Source organism: Canis lupus, chromosome 5 (assembly GCF_003254725.2).
Source record: "Canis lupus dingo isolate Sandy chromosome 5, ASM325472v2, whole genome shotgun sequence".
Taxonomy (NCBI): domain Eukaryota; kingdom Metazoa; phylum Chordata; class Mammalia; order Carnivora; family Canidae; genus Canis; species Canis lupus.
Window position 1 is genome coordinate 61,931,942 of NC_064247.1, and position 20,503 is coordinate 61,952,444.

The following is a 20,503-nucleotide window of genomic DNA, read 5'->3' on the forward strand; positions in this document are numbered from 1 at the left end:
AAATTTTTTTATTTATTTACTTATGATAGTCACAGAGAGAGAGAGAGAGAGAGGCAGAGACACAGGCAGAGGGAGAAGCAGGCTCCATGCATCGGGAGCCTGATATGGGATTCGATCCCGGGTCTCCAGGATCGCGCCCCGGGCCAAAGGCAGGCGCCAAACCGCTGCGCCACCCAGGGATCCCTAATACTTGTGCTTTTAACTTCATATCCAAAAATTGTTGCAAAACCCAGTGTAGTGAAGCTTTATTTCCTATTTTTCTTCCAAGAGGTTTATAGTTTTAGATCTTATGTTTAGATCTCTGATCCATTTTTTTTTAATTTTTATTTATTCATGATAGTCACAGAGAGAGAGAGAGAGAGGCAGAGACACAGGCAGAGGGAGAAGCAGGCTCCATGCACCGGGAGCCTGATGTGGGATTCGATCCCGGGTCTCCAGGATCGCGCCCTGGGCCAAAGGCAGGCGCCAAACCGCTGCGCCACCCAGGGATCCCCTCTGATCCATTTTGAGTTAGCTTTTCATATCATGTTAGGTAAGAGTCCAACTTTGTTCTTTTGCATGTTAATGTCCAGTTTTTCCAGCACAGTTTTTTTTATTTTTTGAGAGAGAGAGAGAGAGAGAGAGAGAGAACACAAGTAGGAGAGGGGCAGAGGGAAGAGGGAGAGAAAGAATCGTAAGGAGGCTCCACTCAGTGTGGAGCCTGACATAGGGCTCAATCTCATTACCTGAGATCGTGACCTGAGCCAAAATCAAGAGTTGGACACAACCAACTGAGCCACCCAGCCGCCCCTCCATTTGTTGAAAAGACTGTCCTTTCCCCCATGGAATGGTCTTGGCACCCTTGTTGAACATCATTTGGCCAGTTATATGAGGATTTACTTCTGGGACATCTATTTTATTCTGGTCTAGATTATTCCACTGGTCTAGAAGTCTTGTCTTGTGGCAGTACCTGTGGCAGTACCAACCTGTTTTGATTATTGTAGCTTTGCAGGAAGTTTTAAGATCAGGAAGTGTGAGACCTCTTACTTTATTCTTTTCCAACACCGTTCTGGCTATTTGGAGTCCCTTGCAATTCCACATGAATTTTAGGATGGATCTTCTATTTCTGCAAAAAGAATTGTTAGAATTTTGATAGTGATTGCACTGAGCCTGTAGACATGACAATTACTTTTTAAGGAGTTTGTAAATTATGGTATTGAAGTGATATTTTGTTGTTTTAACTTGTGTTTCTTTTATTGCTAATAAGGCTGATTAACTGTATCTCTCTCTCCCTCTCCCTCTCTCTCTCTCTTTTTTAGAGGAGGGAGAAGAGCTGAGGGAATGGGAGAGAAAGAATTTTAAGCAGGCTCCATGCCCAGTGTGGAGCCTGGTGAAGGGTTTGATCTCATGACCCTGAGATCATGACCTGAGCCAAAATCAAGAGTCAGACGCTGAACTGAACCATCCAGGCACCCCATATCTCTCCTTTTTGAGTTGCCTGCTTAACTTTTTGCCCACTTGTTCACTTAGAGTTTAGGGATCACATATATGAAGGATATAAGACTATCAACACTTCTTTTGCTACATAAAAAAATCACCAGTCATTGGGTACCTCTTTAGACAAGCAGCTGTGCTGGATGTTGGCCTACATGGTGTGGTGAGGAAAACCCCACAATCCCTGCCTTCAAGGGGCAGGAAGGGAGGCAGTCGTGACAGAATTATCTGAATATGTAATTATGAAATGGGATAGCCACGTAAAGGGGAGGGGATCTGATCTAGTCCAGGGCTCAGGAAGGTTCTTCTCAGGAAGTGATGCTGGAGCTGTGCTTTGAAGGTGGAGTGAGCAGGAAATAGGCACCTGCGGTGGGCGGGGCAGGGGCTGGAGAGACCTTAGCCCTGGCAAGCCCTGAGGCCCTGAGGAGCTGGGTGTGTCCAGAGACAGGAGGGGAGGTGTTTCCAGCTGGAATGTGAAGGATGACATTGAAGGGAAGTGGGGATGGACACAGAGACTAGAGTTCCAGATTAAGGCGAGGCAGTCAGACAGGCAGCAAGCAATTACTTATGTTGTGTTTCTAGACTCTTTGTCCACAGCTATGAATAAGACAGCTACCCAAGGCCTAGGTGCATAGCTCACGGTTCTTTAAGCTTTGCCATTTTCTTGGATGAATTCACCACTCATCATGGGGAAGTTTCCTTGATTGGCTCTTTCACCTGTCCATTTATTCCACAGATAGTCACCGAGCACCTATGATGTGCAGGCTAGTAAATAAGCTAATCTCAGATGCTGATGAGTTTTTGGAAGTGAACAAAGAGGGGAAAGGGTGGAGAGATGACCGGGCTCTGTGTTGGGAGCTAGCGTGGCAAGAACTCTGAGTAGCCACCTTGAGGGTGGCAGCAGGGGAGCGGTGTACGCCCCTGAAAGTGGAATAGACTCTTCATCGTCATCCTCAGGGCAGAGGGAAGTTGAAAATGGTTTTCAGTCAGGAAGTGGCTCCATCAGGTTTGTGGTTGGGAAAGGTCCCTCTGGCTTCTCTGGGGATGATGAAGCCAGGGCTGCTGAGAAGACCTCAGAGGTCACAGGAGGTCATTTCTGTGGTCCAGGTGGGATGAGGGCATCCTAAGGACTGGAGGCAGTGAACACTCAGCGAGGTAGGTGGATGGCTCCAAGGAATTCTAGAAGGATAATCCACAAGACCTGGCAAAGGATGGGTCAGGTCCGGGCAGGGGGTACCCAAGAGGTAGTCCCAGGTCCCATGAGTAGAACTGGAGAGTGCGCTATTTAATGAGAAACAGCCCAGAAGAGCCGTGCCCTGGGAAAAGACCTTGAGTTCAGTCACAGAGCACTGGGTGAGAGAGAGGAAAGTCATGAGGAGGGACCCTGGTTTCCAGCTTACACTACCTAGAAAGATGGTGCTGTTTTGTGGCAAACATCCTTCCTCACTTGTCATTGGCCTTTTACCTTTTGGGGGTATGGGGTTAATTCAGCTCACCGTGAAAGAGTGGCTCGCTTGTACATTTATTAATGTTGACGTGAGATATATCCAGATCATAGATTTTGGGGCCACGCTACACCCTTATGTTAAAAAAATAAAGTCCTCGGTGTGCTCTAAGCAATAATACAAGGCCATGCCTGGACACAGGGTCGAGCTCACCACTTCTTCTAGCAGCCAGAGAAACTGAGTTTCTTTCACGATCAACTCCCACGCCACCGTCTTCCTCAAATCCTTGAATCCCAGATGTGACTGAAAAGAACCTCGGACCGTGAGTTGCCGCTGCTCCCTGAAGGCCGAGCACCTGCTGAATCCTTAAACAATTACAAAAACAACAATTTCGCTGGTTCCCGGCTGTGAGCCACAAAAATTAATTACATCACCTGTAAAATTAGCCGGTGTTTTGCCTCCAAAGGTCAATGTTCAGGTCGAGAAATGGTTTAGTGCTTTCAAACACAGGGCTCAGCACATAAATATTTATCACAGGGACTCATTGTACACGGCGTGTTTACCTTATCAGGCAGTTACCTGGGGCAAAGAGTCCACTGTCTGCTTCCTGTCCCAATTTCTCTTGCCCAAGACCTTGGGCAATTGTTTATTTGACAGAGTGTTCTGTCCCATTCCCTTTCTTCTGGGAATAAAGGCGCAGCCTGCTAATCAAGCACATCACCTGGTCCACAAATACCTGGGGAGAGTTCTAGGTGTTTGCTTGAGAGATCCAACAACGGTTATGAAAGAGAAAACTTCTGTGACACCCACAGGAAGAGCAGCGAACATGCCTTTCTCCATCCCCGATTCCTGTTTTGTTTTGGTTAGTGTTTCGAAAGCTCTCCGAGGATTCTGGAATGCCCAAGATCTCGAGAGTGAAGGCCATGTAACAGACACGGGCGCACAGCGATCACAAACATGATTTGTGGCAAAAACACAGCCTTCTTTTTATTACTGTTTTCTATGTTTATGAAGCAGGAATGTTAGAGAAACATTGGCCAAGTTGGCTTGAATCTGGCCATATATTTGTTTTGGCCACTCTTAGCTTTTATTTCAAAAGTTCTCATACTCCCCAGCTCGGGCGATTGTTACATAAGAAAGCCCTGCTGGGCCCTGCGCCAAAAATTCAACTCAGCATTTTTCTGCCTCCCCATGGTGGTCTGGGGAATGGGTTTGTGAGCCTGTGGAACAGAAGTCTCAGGGTAAATTAAATGAGCTGATGTGCAAGGAGCCTCTCACAACATAGTGTTTTTCAGGTGTTGGTTTTCTTAGACCCCAATGTCTGGTTCTCACTAATCGATCATTACATCCCCTGCGTGGATTTATCAGAATCTCTTAGCCTTGTCTATCCGAGTAGCTACTAACTGTTAAAATTTCCTAGCAACTCTGCACTGTTAGATTTTTGCTGGGGTTTTTTTTTTTTTGTAAGATTTTAGTTATTTTTTTAAAATAATGCTTGACTTCAAATGGTTTTTTTTAAAGACTTTATTTATTTGTTCATAGAGACAGAGACAGAGACAGAGAGAGAGGCAGAGACACAGGCAGAGGGAGAAGCAGGCACCATGCAAAGAGCCTGACGTGGGACTTGATCCAGGGTCTCTAGGATCACGCCCGGGCTGCAGGCGGCGCTAAACTGCTGTGCCACCAGGGCTGCCCTAGATTTTAGTTATTTATTCATGAGAGAGAGAAGCAGAGACATAGGCAAAGGGAGAAGCAGGCTCCCTGCGGAGAGCCTGATTGCGGGACTCGATCCCAGGACCCAAGGATCATGACCTGAGCCAGAGGCAGATGCTCAACCGCTGAGCCACCCAGGTGCCCATTTCCAGTGTTTTGTGGAAATTCGTGGCTACATGCACTGTTAGGTTTTAATTTGCAGATATTCTAATTTGCATTTAATTTGGTCATTTCTATTTCTTCTTTCTGAATGGCCTGCTGTCCTTTGCCTACTTTTTTCTGGAGTTTTTTTTTTGGAGTTTTAATGTCATATAGAATATCAGACCTTCTTTCAGTAGATAAAATCACCAGTTATCCATCAGGCACTGCTCTAGTCCTGGGCCTTGTGCACGGTTCTTCTGTTTGTTTTAAATATATCCCTTCCAGGTGTCATAAGATAGTATTTCTACCTTTGGAAAAAACAAATTCATATTGATATCCAGTGATTCCACAAGGACAGGGCTTGGTCTGTCTTGTGTGTCGGTGAATTCCAGCACCCAGACAAGCCTGGACCACGTAGACATTTAAAAAATTTGTCTAATAAACAGAAAATCCATCAAGAAATTATTCTCTATTTTTCCCTAGAGGCATCCTTTTTCTAGGAGAAAGAAAAAAGGTCCTAACCTCCTTATTCTAACCCCAGTATCAACCTCTCATTCTCCTGATTATTTTAGTGCTTTTTCAAGATATTTTCTTAACATACAATAACTAAGAATGCATATGCTATCCTAGATTGTATACAAACATGGGAACATATGTGTTTTATGAGTTTTTGGCCACAGCAACCTATTAGCCAGTGTCTTCATTGGAATGATCCACTTGACCTCCCTGAAAACTGATATAATGGAACTTATTACCCTATCCTTATAATTTTGCCAGATTTCCCCAATTCATTAGCTTGTACCTGTCAACCCCAAAACAAGTTTTCAGGGCTACAAAATCCTTACGCATATGGGGAATGCCCACATCTGTAGAATGAACTGAGGAATTTTGAGACGATCCCCACTGCTCCAGAACCTTTCCCACATTCAAGATGAACCTCGCCTGAGTTCCATTATTTATTGAGTGCTGACTTTGTGTCTGGTATTATGTGAGGCACCAGCAGCAGAGATTTGTGCCTGGGGGCTAAAGATTTCCAGGCATTCTCTTTTAAAAAGTAAGTTCAACCAGGAATGGACATCACATTAATCATGGATGCCTGAATCAATTTATGAGGTCCCTCAGGTTTACCAGACCCCAAAGGGGTGGAGTCAGGATTCCCACCCAGGTAGCCTGGTGCCATAGAACCCAAACAAGTGTGGCCTTGTACATCATGGGGAGGTCACCCATGTATTTACTGCAGTGGTCCTGCCATTCTCCAACATGTTTGGAATTACTCTCTTGGAATTTGATCAGAAACCGAAGGACTCGGAATCTAATTATGGCTCTCCCTAGTAAGTCGCTAAGAGGCCATAAGTCAATCACTTCACTTCTCCAGCCCCCTTTCTTCATTTGTAAAATGAGATCAAACCTCATGTCTGATGAGATTCCCTCCAGCTCTAACGACCTGCAGTCCTGTCTTAACCATGGCATTTCCTTTCATTAGAAGCTTGGTTTTTGTGCTCTCTTCTGTAAAATAGGGATATTTAAACTTGCCTAGCCTGTCTTGCTGGGTTGCTGGATGTGAATTACATGACATAATAGCTTTAAAATCATTGAAGGGAACAGGAGATGGATATAGGTTCCGGTCTTGGGATTTATGTCATCCAATGTCAGGCCACTGCTACTTCTAGGCTCAATTCAGTTTGAAGTTCAGTTAATAACAGTTTTTGGAACATCTACTCTGTGTCCATACTTCCCCAGGCTCTGGAGGAACAGTGAATACATGGATTCAGCACCCGAGTGAGACATAGACACCGAAATGAGTCAACAGACTCTACAAGTTCATCTAAGATGAGGGAAGCACTGTCAAGGACACCAGCCAAGGGCTGAGCTGAAGACTAACAGTCCACCCCGGTTGGCTCAGTCATCTTAGAGGAGGGTCTATTTGAGACCTAAAGCCTCCCCACCCCAAAGATATGTCAAAGTCCTAACCCCCAGTACCTATGAGTGTGACCTTTGGAAGTGAGGTCATTGCAGATGGAGTTGGTTAAGATGAGGTGATACTGGACTAGGGTGGGCCCTTAATCCACTGTGACTGGCGTCCTCAGAAGAAAAGACAACAAATGCAGAGGAGAACCCCTTTGAAGACAGAGGCAGAGACTGGAGCAAGGCATCTGCAAGCCCAGGAATGCCAAGGATTGCTGGCAACACAGAAAGCTAGAACAGGCAAGCAAGGATCCAGCCCTGCTGGTTTCAGAGGGAACACAGCTCTGACAACACCTTGGTTTTGGACTTCTGGTTGCTGGAATTGTGAGACATTTGTGTTGTTTTGAGCCACTCAGTTTGTGGTCATTCCTTAAGGCAGCCCCAGGACACTAGCATCAATGTGTAGGAGCCAGGCACAGAAAAAATGGGAGAAGAGGGTCCCAGGGCTGATGGAACAGCATTGGCAGTGGCTGTAAGGAGGCATAACCCTGGCGAGTTCAAGGAAATGTAAGAAAGCTTGCAAGGCCCAGCCCCGTCTGCTACTAGGGCCGCCAGGGAACATGTCTGGTTGTTAATGATGGCACTAGGAGATGGTAGAGGGTGCCAAGCAGAATAGCAGGACGAGCCTGGTAAGAAGGCTGTGTGTAGGAAGAGGATGGGGTGGTGGGAGGGGAGCCCAGAATCTGGAAGCTGGTGCCCCTGCTCTAGGATGGTGCAGTGAGAGAGTGGCGATGGAAAGTTCTGGAAAGTATGATAGAAAAACTGAGTGGACTGGGGGCAAATCTGGTGCAAATATGTTCAAATTATAAATAAAGGCTTTAAATAAGTTGGTGTTCAGGCTGGTGATATTCTTCGTGAGTGGGCGAGAATTGGGGAGGAGCAGGTTCGAGGGGGGAGGGGATACCTAGAGTTTGCTGATCTGTTATTATTTGGCTCAGTCTTTTGTCTTATTCATCAAACTTGGCTCCAAAGGACTTGGCAGATTCTATAATTCAGGCCCCCTCATCCTCCTCCAAAGAGATGCAGGAGCCCCCGAGGCAGATATTCAGGAGAGAGTCTTGTCCTGCAAAGGAATTTCAATCATGTCCTTTCAAAGGGTGTAATCATTTGACTAAATCTCCTACTTTGAAGAGGAAAACACCTTTTGAATATGTAAGTTCTGGTGTGTTTATAAAAACAGTCCATCGAATTGCTTTATAGCCATTCCCTCTGAGTCCAGGTTTGAAAACATCATGTCCATGCATGTCCTCAAGGTGCTTAGCTTCATTATCAAAGGCTGTTTGCTTCTAAATAAATAATAAATGTATTTTCCCATTCCCACTTAATTAGGAACTTTATAAGCTACCCGTGAGCTAAGAGTCTCATGATTAAAACAGCATGTAGCCGGAAATTCAAAACAGCAGTGCATGTGGCTCTCATAGCTCGAGACTCCGTTTTTCTAAGAGTTGTAGTAATGTTCATGATAACAGAAAGAGGCACTAGCTACTGTAGTAGCCATTTTTATATGAAATGCTCTGTAAGATAAGGCTGGGGAAAAGACTCTAAATACAGTGTTGGGGATGGCAATAAAAAGGTAGAGGCAAAAAAAAAAAAAAAAAAAAAAAAAAAGGTAGAGGCAGCCAGTGCAAAATGGAACTTGATTATATCTCAAAACTATGTAAACACCCAGACCCCCTTCCTTCTCACTCTCCCTGGTTGATGTCATCACCTCCCAGAGCTTTACTTATTATCACACAGGCTGGTGACCCTTAACTTAAATTGTCATTGCCCGGTCCTGCTCCTGAGCTTCAGACCGGGGCCCCTTGTGTCCTGTTAGGTAAGTCCTTGCAGTCCAAGGCTCCTGAATGGAATGTGCCCCAACAGAACTCTCATCTTCCCACCCACCCACCCACACCTGCTCTTCCCTGGGCTCTTGCCTGGTTTCCCCGCCCCAAGCAGCATCAAGCCTCAGGGGGCTGTTCCTGATCATCTGCCATTGTCCCCGCCACCATCTTTTGTCACCTGCATCATTGTCAGCTCTCCCTGGCTCACTCCAGTCCTCTACCTTCTTTTTTTTTTTTTTTAATTTTTATTTATTTATGATAGTCACAGAGAGAGAGAGAGAGAGGCAGAGACATAGGCAGAGGGAGAAGCAGGCTCCATGCACTGGGAGCCCGACGTGGGATTCGATCCCGGGTCTCCAGGATCCTGCCCTGGGCCAAAGGCAGGCGCCAAACCGCTGCGCCACCTAGGGATCCCTCTACCTTCTGATCTATTGTCTGCATTGCAGGCAGGATAATCTTTCATGAATGCAAATTTACTCATGTCATATTCTTTTCTTTCTTTTTTTTTCATGTCATGTTCTTTAAAAGAAAGAAAACAACTCTTTGATATCCTTTCCTTTATTACTCTAAAGAGAAGCCCAATTTCCTTAACTTGGCACTCTGGTCTAATTCCGCCTCCCCGTTCAGGGACACTCTCCCCTCCAATCTCCCCTGACCTTGGGACTGAGTCCAGTGCCCCCATGGTGCCCGCGTACCCTGTTGCTCTGTAGAGACACACATTTTACAATGCATGGAGACCGCCTGTTTACCAGGTGACTTATTTTCACATGTGGGTGCATGGAAACATCAATTTCCCTCTTCCTCTTCAATCAAATTTGACTCCTAACCCCCATCCTGCTAGGGAAGCAGGAAAGTTAATATCACTCATTCTTGGGGTTCCCGATGCTCCCTCATCCTGGCCCAGTGCTCCAGTCAGAGTGAAACATTGGAGGCAGTCATCTGAGGGTACCATAACTCCAGATACCCTTGCCCCCACCCACTCTGCTCCCGGCCATTCCTGGACACTGGCCTCTCAACCCAGACTGGAGCCCTGGTGCCCAACTGCCTCCAGGAGGAATGGAGTTGCTCTCTATCCTCTGACCAATCTCAGGGGCTCTTTCCAACCAGGGACAGCCAGCTCTATCTCCCCAGTGGGTTCAGGTTTTTCTAGAACACAAGGAAGGTGGCTTCTTGATAATTTCTGCCACAAAAACCTCCTCTGGGGAGGACTCAGTACTGGAGATGGGAAAGTACAATGAGCCCAACGTGGGTTGCCATCCCTGTAAGTTATCCTGGACTGCCTCCCTTCACTCAGCAGTGACCTCGAGGACAAGACCATGTCCCTTTCTAACTGCCTGACACAGTGCCTGGTAATCAGAGGAAGATCAGTGATGAAGTATCACTCCAGACCTACCAGATGTGCAAAGATGAAGAAGTCTGATGGGGCCAAGTGTCTCCAAGGATGTGGAGAATCAAGAGCCCTGAGACACTGTGGAGGGATTATAAATCCCTTTTGGGAGCAGACAAAAATACCAAGTAAAGTTAAGAATTTCACCCTGACATCCCACTTACAGTGTAAACCTGGAGAAACTTCTGCCCAGGGGCATGTGAGTGATCACACAGATGTTTGTTGCAGCATTGTTGATGACAGCAAAGTACTTCAAAGAACATGGACATCCATCAACAGGTCAAGTAAATTATAAAATATCTTTACGTAGAGTGGTATTCAGCTGTGGGCTTCCACGTGTTTGTTCATGTTCTCCTTAACGAGATTTTGTGAAACTATGTCCCCCTCCTCATATTTTTAATTTGACATCTGAAATAGCTCATTTTAAGTTTAACAACCGGGAGAAGTCATTTTTAGGGCACTATAAGTACACACATTTTAAAAACACCTCTTCCATTACTCTTTTGACCATATCCAGTGGCATCTGAATGGGTTGATTGGATGTATTTTACAATGTATTTTTTTAAAACATATGAAGAAACTCTTGTTTAATAGACATTTAAAAAAATTATTTGGGGGTCGTTATAATGAAAGATTCACAGCAAGTACATCACTTTAAATATTTTCTACGGGATCTCTGAGTGGCGCAGCGGTTTGGCGCCTGCCTTTGGCCCAGGGCGCGATCCTGGAGACCCGGGATCGAATCCCACGTCGGGCTCCCGGTGCATGGAGCCTGCTTCTCCCTCGGCCTATGTCTCTGCCTCTCTCTCTCTCTGTCTATGACTATCATAAATAAATAAAAATTGAAAAAAAAATAAAATAAATATTTTCTACCATGTATTGCGTGACTATCAAAGAAAATCAAATAATGAGTCTAAAAAGGTAGAAACAGAAAGCATGAAAGCAGGAGGAATATCTGGATCTACTGGAGCTGCAAGAGCCAGCTGGAGAATGTAGCAAGCCTTGAATGTTAATCTTAGTAAATTGTGAAATGGAAGTTAACAGTCTGGAAAATAAAAAGTCATTTAGATATGTTATTTTAATAAATGATGAAATGGAAGTAAACAGTCTTGAAAACGAAAAATTGTTTAGATATGTGACTTTAATAAATAATGTCTTAAACAGAGCTCAATGTTTTTCTTTCCTCCTAAGAAAGAAATGTTTCAGCTATTAAAGTCAACATGGGGGTGCCTGGGTGGCTCAGTCAGTTAGGCATCTGCCTTTGGCTCAGGTCATGATCCCAGGGTCCTGCACACAGTAAGCTCCCTGAGCAGATGCTTCTCCCTCTGCTTCTGTGCCACCACCACCTGTGCTCTCTCTCTCTCAAATAAGTAAATAAAATCTTAAAAAAAAAAAAAAAGCCAACATGAATGCAGTGAATGATGAAGTGCTTGAACTTACTTGTAGATAAATCTACGAAAAAGAAGAAAAAGACACAAGGACAAGAAAATGATGAATAACAAATAGGGAAAATTATCAATTTCAAGATTAAAAGTATTAGCCTGTTTTCAAAATTGTATGTGAATGTATGTAATTTAAGAAAAAAGTATGAAAAAATTTGAAAACTTCTGAGTTATTCCAACTTACTAAATCCTGAAACTTGGCTAGTGAGGTTTACAGAGTTTGTGGATGAAGGATGAAGAAAAAATTAATAAATTAAGCCAGTTTATTAAAATGACATTTGAAGAAAATATTTACCACTTATTTGATAATAAAGATGTTGAATTTTTAAGCAATCTCAGGCAGTATAAAAGCAGCTAGAAACAATTGTAATGTGATTGCTGTTAGTCCAGTAGAAGTTGAGAGAGGATTCAGCATCTTGACCAATATGGTTGATGTTGAGAAAATTTCCAGTTCTGGAGACTATAGATAACCTAACAACTATTCCATTAATAGAAATCTTTTGAAAAATTTGGTGCTGCCAACAATTATTTTTTAAATGGTAAAATCAGCCTAACTCATACAAATATTAGATGAACACATGTCAAGATTTTATTTAACTGATTAACTGATGAAGAAACCAGTAAGATGTTACAATCCACTCAAAGGAGAATTCAGAGAGCACACTATGTAGAAAATGAAAAGTGCCAAAATGAATAAATGTGCAAATTGATGCAAAGCAGGTCAATATCCTATCTTATTTCCACAGGACAACACTAATTTGCATTTCTGTGCACAAAGATCAATTATATTACTATCAGTTTCCACAACATACTGAACTGTGAACAAAACAAAGGTGCATATAAGCCCTAAGGACTGGAGACACCGATATTCTCTTCTTGACCATTTCCAATTTCTTAGTTTCTTAGTTTTTCCTGACACTGTCATTCCTCATGTCCAGTGACAGCTTGGACCTGCTGGCAGTGTCATATGGCTGGTGATAGCCATGCCTAACAAACAAAAATTGTCCCTACAATTTCCAAACATCAACAAATAATTTTAACATGACGATTGATTTGATGAGTGATCTATGTTATAACTTATCACTTTGTAACCAATATAAAAATATATTTTGAGACTGGGTGGCTCAGCAGTTTAGCACTTGCCTTCGGCCCAGGGCGTGATCCTGGAGTCCCAGGCTCGAGTCCCATGTTGGCTCCCTGAATGGGGCCTGCTTATCCCTCTGCCTGTGTCTCTGCCTCTCTCTCTCTCTCTCTCTGTTTCTCATGAATAAATAAATAAAATCTTTTAAAAATATATATATTATAAATATATATTTATATCAAGATATAAAAGGCGTATTTAAATTTTGACTCATTTCATAAAATGTTATATATAATACATGCTATACTATATATGTTTTATATGGTGATTTACATATTTCTATTATTTGTATATTTATTTTTAATATATTATCATTATATATTTCTGTTACTATGACATTATCAAATTTTTGGATCTACCTCCAGCATCCACACAGACAGATACACACATTCTTGTGTGTAAGAACTGGATACAATGCAGAGAAATGCCAGGGATAAAGAAAGCCTCCACATTCAGGCAGATTATAGTGAAATATAGCTCTCACTTATAAGTAGAGAGACATTCAGTTTATATGAAATCTATAAACCACAAACAACATGGTAGGTCTCAATGTACTACCATCGACCCAGTGGGTCACATCTAAAATCCAAGTATTGTCTTGGATTCTTCTCTCTCACATTCCACAACCAGTCCATCCAAAAGCCCTGCCATCCAGGGCTGCCAAAATATATTCATTTCAAAATATATTCACTGTTCTTCAGATAATGGTGAATGGGAATTCTCCCCATCTCCATCTCCATCTGGTCTCTTCTGGGCAGGTGCAGTGGTCTCCTGACAGCCTTCACTTCCTTGCTTCCCCCACTATGACCCATTCCTTGCTTTGCAGGCAAGGTGATTTTTAAACAGCAAATCAGATGTCATGATTCCCCTTATGCCCGTCAGTGGCCCTCTTAGACCTGTTGTCTAAATTCCCACCTTTAGCCAATAAAACTAAAAAACCTGGACTAGATCTGTTTCGTATCCATTTAAAATGATAAAACCTCCTTCCTTACCCTCGCACCGCACAGACCCTCCCTGATCTGTCTTTCCATTAACTTATCACATTATACATTATATTATGCTACATAATATTAGACCTGGTATCTCTCTCCGTATGTTATTCTTTAGGTAGTTTATTGTTTGTCTTCCTTTGCCACAAGGTATAAGCATGAGGTCAGGGATATTTGAGCATTTTATTCTATGCAAGTACTTAAAATAGTGCCGGGTATGTGGTAGGAGCACAATAACTATATGTGAACGAATGAGTGGGTCCCCTCACTTACTAGACCAGAAGAGAGCCTCAGATTTTTCCCTCACTTGTTAGCCTGCCACATCTCATGGATGTGGGTCTTCTGGATCAGAGGCCAGGATGTTAGTGCTCACAGCACAGCAGGCAGCCCAGGCTTCATAATTTTAAGGGAGAAAAACAAACTGAATAAGATACTCTCAGACTGGGAGGGTGAGAGCAATTATAGACTGGTATCGAAGGGGCCAGGGCACTGATGGAGAGAATGGCCCCAGAGGAGCTGGGGGCAGCATGGAGAAAGCACCTGTTGCAGGAAGGACTGGACCCAGGGGCAAGGCTGGGAGGCTGCTGTAATGGACAAAGTCAAGAGAAGGAGGAGAATGAAGGGAAGCGAGATTTTGGAGTGTTGACAATGAGAACAGCCAGAGGCTGAGACGGACACAGGGGAGGACAATCAGGTTTAGAGGAAAGGCAATGAGCTTAGTAAGTGTCCAGAAAGTAAGCAGGTGCACTTCCAGCAGCAGGCAGGGGTGGGAGGCCAGGCCACACCTGGGCAAGTGGCGAGCCTGTCACAGCACCTAGCACTTCTGTCCACTTGGTACCAGGCCCCTCACATGTGCTAACTTGTGTAGTCCTCCCCGGATCCCTTGAGGGATGAGGACACCAAGCTGCAGAAGGTTAAGTGACTTCTCCAGGGTCACAGGAGGCAGGATGGTAATCCAGGGAATCTCCCTCTGGCCTGTTACCTCCACTCCTCACCCACACACAGTGCCACAAGCTTTGACCAAGTACTCTGGACCTGGAATTATGAGTCCAAACCATAATGCAATAGAACTTTAAAAAAATATATTCAGGGGCTCCTGGGTGGCTCAGTCGGTTAGGCGTCCAGCTCTTGGTTTTGGCTCAGGTCCTGGAATGGAGCCCTGAGTCAGGCTCTGCACTCAGCATGGAGTCTGCTTGTTCTTCTCTCTCCCTCTCTGCTCTTCTCCCACCCCTCAAATAAATAAATAAAATCTTTGTTTAAAAATGTACTCAGCTACTTTTCTGAGAAAATACCAAGCGTGAGGTGAAGCTGGTGCTGCAGCAGGAGCAGAAGTCCCAAGCGTGGGTGGAGTTGGAGGCCACACCACCAGGCCTGGCCACCTGGCCAAAAGCATGGAAACCACGGGCATGAAGGAGATTGTCTCTTCTCTTGCCCAACTCAGGATTCTAAGATCACTGAGTGCTTCTGGGGCCATCACTCCAGGATGAGGTTCTAAATCTTATGCCTGTCAAGGACACCTGGGCTGGTCAGCTAGGCAGGGACAAGGCATTTGTGGCCTTTGAGACTACAGTGGTCATGCTGCTCCGCTGCCATGCATGATGCCCTTGCTCCAGCCAGGCAGTTCGTCATCCCTGGGAAACAGTGCCACCAGGGAACAAGATAGGCAGGTGCCATGCTTGCTACTCCCTGAAAGGTGACAAGGCACAGGGACACTTGGCTCATGCTGGTGTATCTGATCCCCATTCCTGGAAGGAAGGGCATCATCTCTGTCCTTGCCCGAAAAGTGGCCACCACTAGCCAATATTTGCAACTATTCCATTTTGAGTAGGAGAGAGCTGGGAGCCTAAGCAACTCAGTTAAAGCCACTTTCCCTGAGCCTCGGAGCCCAAGAGCCATGCCCCCTCTGACCCATTCACCCAAGATTCTATGCAGAGAACCAACCCCCACAATAGTGTGCAATGGTGCCCACATACAGTGTTTTATACAAGCGACCCCAATCTACTCCCCAAAAAGCTTGTCCATTTTTAAGAGACTAATCACAGTGCATGGATCTTATTTGAAAATCCTGCTTCAAATGAACCAATGGTAAAATGTGAGCACTGATCATATAGGGATTAATTCCTTGGTGTGATAATGCAGGAATTTTTTTAAAGGTCTTTATCCTTTAGAGATACACTGAAAAATTTACTGATGACATTGTACCTGGGATTGGCATGAGGTAAGGGCAGGACATGTGTCGAGGATTGTTGAAGCTGCACGATGGGCACGTGGGGATCAAGACACTCTTATTTTTCTATGCATTTGAGATTTTTCGTAATAAAACATTTTCCAACTGTTCCAACAGATTTGAAAACAAATGTACACTGTGCTTTTCCTACGTTCACACTTGATTTCCATCAGTTGATCTCACTGAGTCTTGGCCAGATCATTTCTGTTCCGTGCCCTCCTCCGAGGATGCTTTTTGGGGGTCCCGTTGCTACGAGCTGGCTTCATCCACTTCTTTAATCTGCCAGTAACTTTTCTTCTTTAGTGAGGATATTCTTCTCAAACTGCCCCCAACTAATCAGAGGAAACACATCAATTTTCCTTTCTATCCTAACTCTTTTTTCCCACATGAGAAAGAAGACAAAAATGGGAAGAATTATAGTCACCACACAAAATGGGGAAGGTCTCCGTGCTGGTTTTTCTAGTCAGAAGGGAAGGATTTTTCCACTTTATTCTTTCTTAAAGTTCCCAGCCTCCCTTCTAACAAATATTATCTGCTGCGAGTACTGCTGAAGATTTCCATCCATTGGGTACTCTGATGCGTTCCCCAGAAGCTTTATCTATTGTCTCAAATGTCAACTATTTTAGAAACCAGAGCTCTTCGGACTTCTAAAGAAGCTTGGATCCTTCTAGCACAACCCTTTTTAAAAAGATGTAAGCAGAAAATTTAACAGATTTTAGGTAGTTTTTACTTCGATCCTTAAAAAATTAACATTTTAAAACTCTTCCCGGGAATCAAACAAGACAGTTGCTACTTGTCCCGGGGCAGATGTGGATTGAAAGTGCTCCTGATGTAAAAAAAAAAAAAAAAAAAAAAAGAAAGAAGGAAAAAAAACAGAAAGAAAAGAAAGTGCTCCCGATGGTATCCGTGTTTCTCTGGGGATGGGGGCGGGGGGGGGGGGGGGGACGGGTAGTCCTATGGTGTTGATACAGTAGTATCTATCCAGAGCCTGCATTTGAAATTTTGTTTCCCATAGTCCCTTGAAAATATTTCTCTCCCCACAGGATCTGAAGAGTGGCGATTGGAGAATGTTTAACATATGATCATTCATAACAGCTCGGCTTATTTGAAGGAGGAGGAAATAGTTGTAGATGAAGCACTAGAAGTGTTAAAAATGCAGGTGTCCCAATTGCTAGAATTGCATCACAGGAACTAATGTTCCCAAACCGCTGACCCCAAAACCCAGACAAAATATTCAGTGCAATAGAAACTTCTCTTCTGGGACTATTATTACCCTGTGCATTCTGGAGGACAAGTGGGACGGGAATAAATCTGTCCCATTTCCCCTTTCAGCGACTGAATGCTGCTTCTGTTGGAGTCAGCTGCTTTCACCGTGTGCCCGGGCTCCTCGCAGAGAGGGGACGTACAGAGCTTCGAGGGCGAGCATCGAGGCACCACAGAGACGTGCTGCCATAAAAGTGTCTTCTCGCATTTTCAACGTAAACAAATGTTATTGCCACCAGGAAATAGACCGCATGAAAAGAAACGTCGGGAACCTGGAAGAGCTGCCCAGGCAGTAATTCTTTTCGGCTTCCAAGTTCATTACCCTCATTAACTCAAGTCAATGAGACAGAACAAAAGGCTTCTCAAAAGCCCCATAAACACGAGGCATACATATTTTCAATCTGGGGCTATAATCTAACAAAGCTGATTTTTCTTCTTGCTCACTGGGCACTTCTAGTTTTTCTCTTATGGTAAGTGTGCCTTGTATTATAGTCCTCGTATCCTGTGTTACAAAGTACCATTTATCTTGAACTCACTGATGGTTTTTTTTGAGGGGGGGGAGGTGGAAGGCAAACAGCCATAACCCTAACTTTCTCAGCTTAGACTGTAAGAGGTAGCAGGTGTCACAGGTAAGTTGTTAAGAACTATGGATGTCCGCAGGTGGCAGGTTAAGCCCTGCAAAGAGGCAGGGGTCCCTACTCTGTGAAATTTCTGGGGGGTCTGATGGTCTGGGGCATGCCAGGACTTCCCCTCCAAAGTGAAGGGGCAGCTGCTGCACTTTGGGTCCCCTGCCATCAGGATACATATGTAAAGAGGCCCATGCTTGGGTTTGGGAGGCCACCTATGGCACGTGTGGATGACCTGTTCTTGCCGATTTACTGGATGACTCAAAAAGCCATCAGCTTGGAGAGTAAAAGAAGGAGTTTCAGCAGGGCCAGGCTGCAGTGTGGTGGCTATGGCCCTCAGAGTTCATGGCCCACCCTCCCACCGTCAGGAGTCGCTGGTCTTATCATGTGCACCAGCCCCTGCAAGCACTGGCTTTCGAGGATGTTGCAATGATGGTTAATTTTACATGAATGTAAAATTACTTGAATGGGCCACGGTGTGTCCAGGTATTTGGTCAAATATCATTCTGGGTGTGTCTGTGGGGGTGTTTCTGGATGAGATTAACATTGGAATAATGTACCCAAAGGGCCTAATGGAAAAAAATAACTTGGTCCATCTAGAAAGACGACATGACCACAGGATCAGATCTGCCACAGAGAAGGTTTGAGTCACCCCAACCAGCTCGGAATGGGGAACCAGCAAAAGGTGTCAGCTGAAGGAAGAACAGGAGCGTCTGTGTGCACGTGTGTGTGTGTGTGTGTGCGCGCGCGTGCGTTCTGGTTTCTAACTGACCTCTTTTTCTCTTTACTTCAGGGTTACATGTATATGTTTTAGGGGCTAAATATATTCTTTAATCCACAGTTTGCATTATATCCTCATGAGATCGTGATAGAACCAGAGAAAGAGCAGGCTTTTTCCTCCAGATCCTGAGTTTGAAGCTGGATACATTTGTGTGTGAGTTACTGGGAAGTTGGCTGATTTTCATTTGCATAGATAGTAGCTGTATTCTATTTCAGACACTTCTGGAATTATTTGTGTATAAAGCAGGATGTGTGGGCCTTGGGCAGTCAGGGAGTGGACTGGAATGACTATCATTGCTGCTGGGCTGGCATTCTTTTTTTTTTTTTTTTTTTGAGAGAGAGTTCGAATGAAGGGTGAGGGGGAGAGGGGAGAGGGAGATAGAAAATCTAAAGCAGGCTCCCTGCCCAGCGCACAGCCTGATGCGGGGCTTGATCTCAAGACCCTGAGGTCACTGGATGCCTGAGTGGCTCAGTGGTTGAGCATCTGCGTTCAGCTCAGGTTGTGATCCTAGGGTCCTGGGGTCAAGTCCTGCGTCAGGCTCCCTGCAGGGGACCTGCTTCTCCCTCTGCCTATGTCTCTGCCTCCCTCTCTGTGTCTCTCATGAATAAATAAATAAAATTTTAAAAAAAGACACTGAGATCATGACCTGAGCTGAAATCAAGAGTCGGACATTTAACAGACTGAGCCACCCCGGTGCTCCCCTTCTGACGCAGCATGCCAATATTGGTTAGGACACTAGTCCTCCCTTATAAGATATGGTCTTGAAAAAACTCAGTTAAAATATTCCTCCTTCCTCTGCAAAGGGGAGGGTGCATGACATAAGTTAGATCGGCCAAAGGCTTTCTCCCTGAAATTGGAATCCTTAGCAGAATCACACCCAAGTTTCAAATGGCCAGAGCTGTGTTATCCCAGAGGAAACAGCGTGATGAAATTATCACTTTGTTCCTGTTCCTAGACCTATGTTCTGGTTCTGAGTCTGATTCTTCACCTCTCACTTTGACTCCATAGCCTTTTAATAAATTCCATTGTCGTGTAAATTGGCCAGAGCCTTGTCTCTGCAGTTGAAGGCATGGCAGCAGATAGAACTTCCCTGGGAGGGTGTGTGGCGAGAAAAGGAGAGAAGAGAAGGGGGAGAGAGGAACACGCAGCAGCAAGTGGCAGCCCGAGGCTGGGGGAAGGCATGGACGGTCCAAGGTGGAGCCACAGGGAGAGGTGACGGCCAGCAGGAGACTCTGGGCAGTGGGGTCAGGACCGGCTGGAAGGCCAGAAACTGATATGTGCCCACTACATTTATGGATGGCTTCAGTGTGGACTGTGGTGACAGGTGGGCACAGCTTGACTGCCGTGGGCTGAGGGGTCCGTGGAAGTGAGGGCAGACAACACCTTGATGTTGATACAAGTTGAGCTGCTGTCACATGGATCACAGTGACCCCAACAAGACAGGAGGTCTAATTCTCTCTCACACGAAGCCCAGCACACCTTAGCTGGGTGATTCTGTTCCCTGACATCATCCTTTGACTGAGCTGCTCCTATAAGTCACTCTGCTGTCCCCAGGGTGTTTTTTATGTCCATCTAACAAAGTCAGGTCATACCCTCACATTCACCCTCCAGTCTTCAAGGAGAGAAAAGAGGAGGCCAAGGCCAAACAGCTTCTTTGTGAGACATGTCCTAGAAGCAGCTATACCCTCCATTCAGACCCACAGGCTGGAAGTCAGTGGAGTGACCATACCTGCTGGTGAGAGAGACTGGCCACAGTGTCATCAGGCTGTGGCCTATCAACCCTGGGGGGGGGGGGGCGGTGGTTATTTTCAAAAGAAAAAGGGGAAATGAACAATGAGGAGCCAATAGCAAGCATTGCCACAGACAACTGTGCCAAGCAGTCAGGCTATGAAGGAAAGATATAGGGACCTAGCTGGGGGGGCAATGGGGTCCGGGGTCCACAGGGGCCATAGAGAGAGATGTTGAGGGTTAAAAAACATTGATGATAAGAGAGGGAGAGCTCAAAAAAAGAAGAGCCATAGGTCAGTGCGCAGACAGAGAATTTGACCTTGGATAGAATGATGGAACAGAGGAAAAGATAGAAGAAA

The 20,503-nt window shown here is 44.9% G+C and overlaps 2 long non-coding RNA genes across 7 annotated transcripts in view; one reads left to right on the forward strand and one right to left on the reverse strand.

The window, feature by feature from the left end:
- Positions 1 to 20,503, forward strand: part of LOC112646892 (uncharacterized) — a 62,450-nt gene that overhangs the window by 23,325 nt on the left and 18,622 nt on the right. For 3 of the 6 annotated variants that reach the window (XR_007410898.1, XR_007410896.1, XR_007410899.1), the window contains 2 exons: positions 17,079 to 17,479; positions 18,477 to 18,569. This is a non-coding gene — a long non-coding RNA (uncharacterized LOC112646892). Of the gene's footprint in view, positions 1 to 6,512; positions 8,491 to 17,078; positions 17,480 to 18,476; positions 18,570 to 20,503 lie in introns of those variants that run through there. The other 3 variants (XR_004815888.2, XR_004815891.2, XR_007410897.1) reach the window with 2 other exon arrangements.
- Positions 184 to 3,399, reverse strand: LOC125755150 (uncharacterized). Its single transcript, XR_007410901.1, has 2 exons — positions 3,132 to 3,399; positions 184 to 1,105 (listed from the first exon to the last, which is right to left on the reverse strand). It is a non-coding gene; the product is annotated as an uncharacterized LOC125755150 (long non-coding RNA).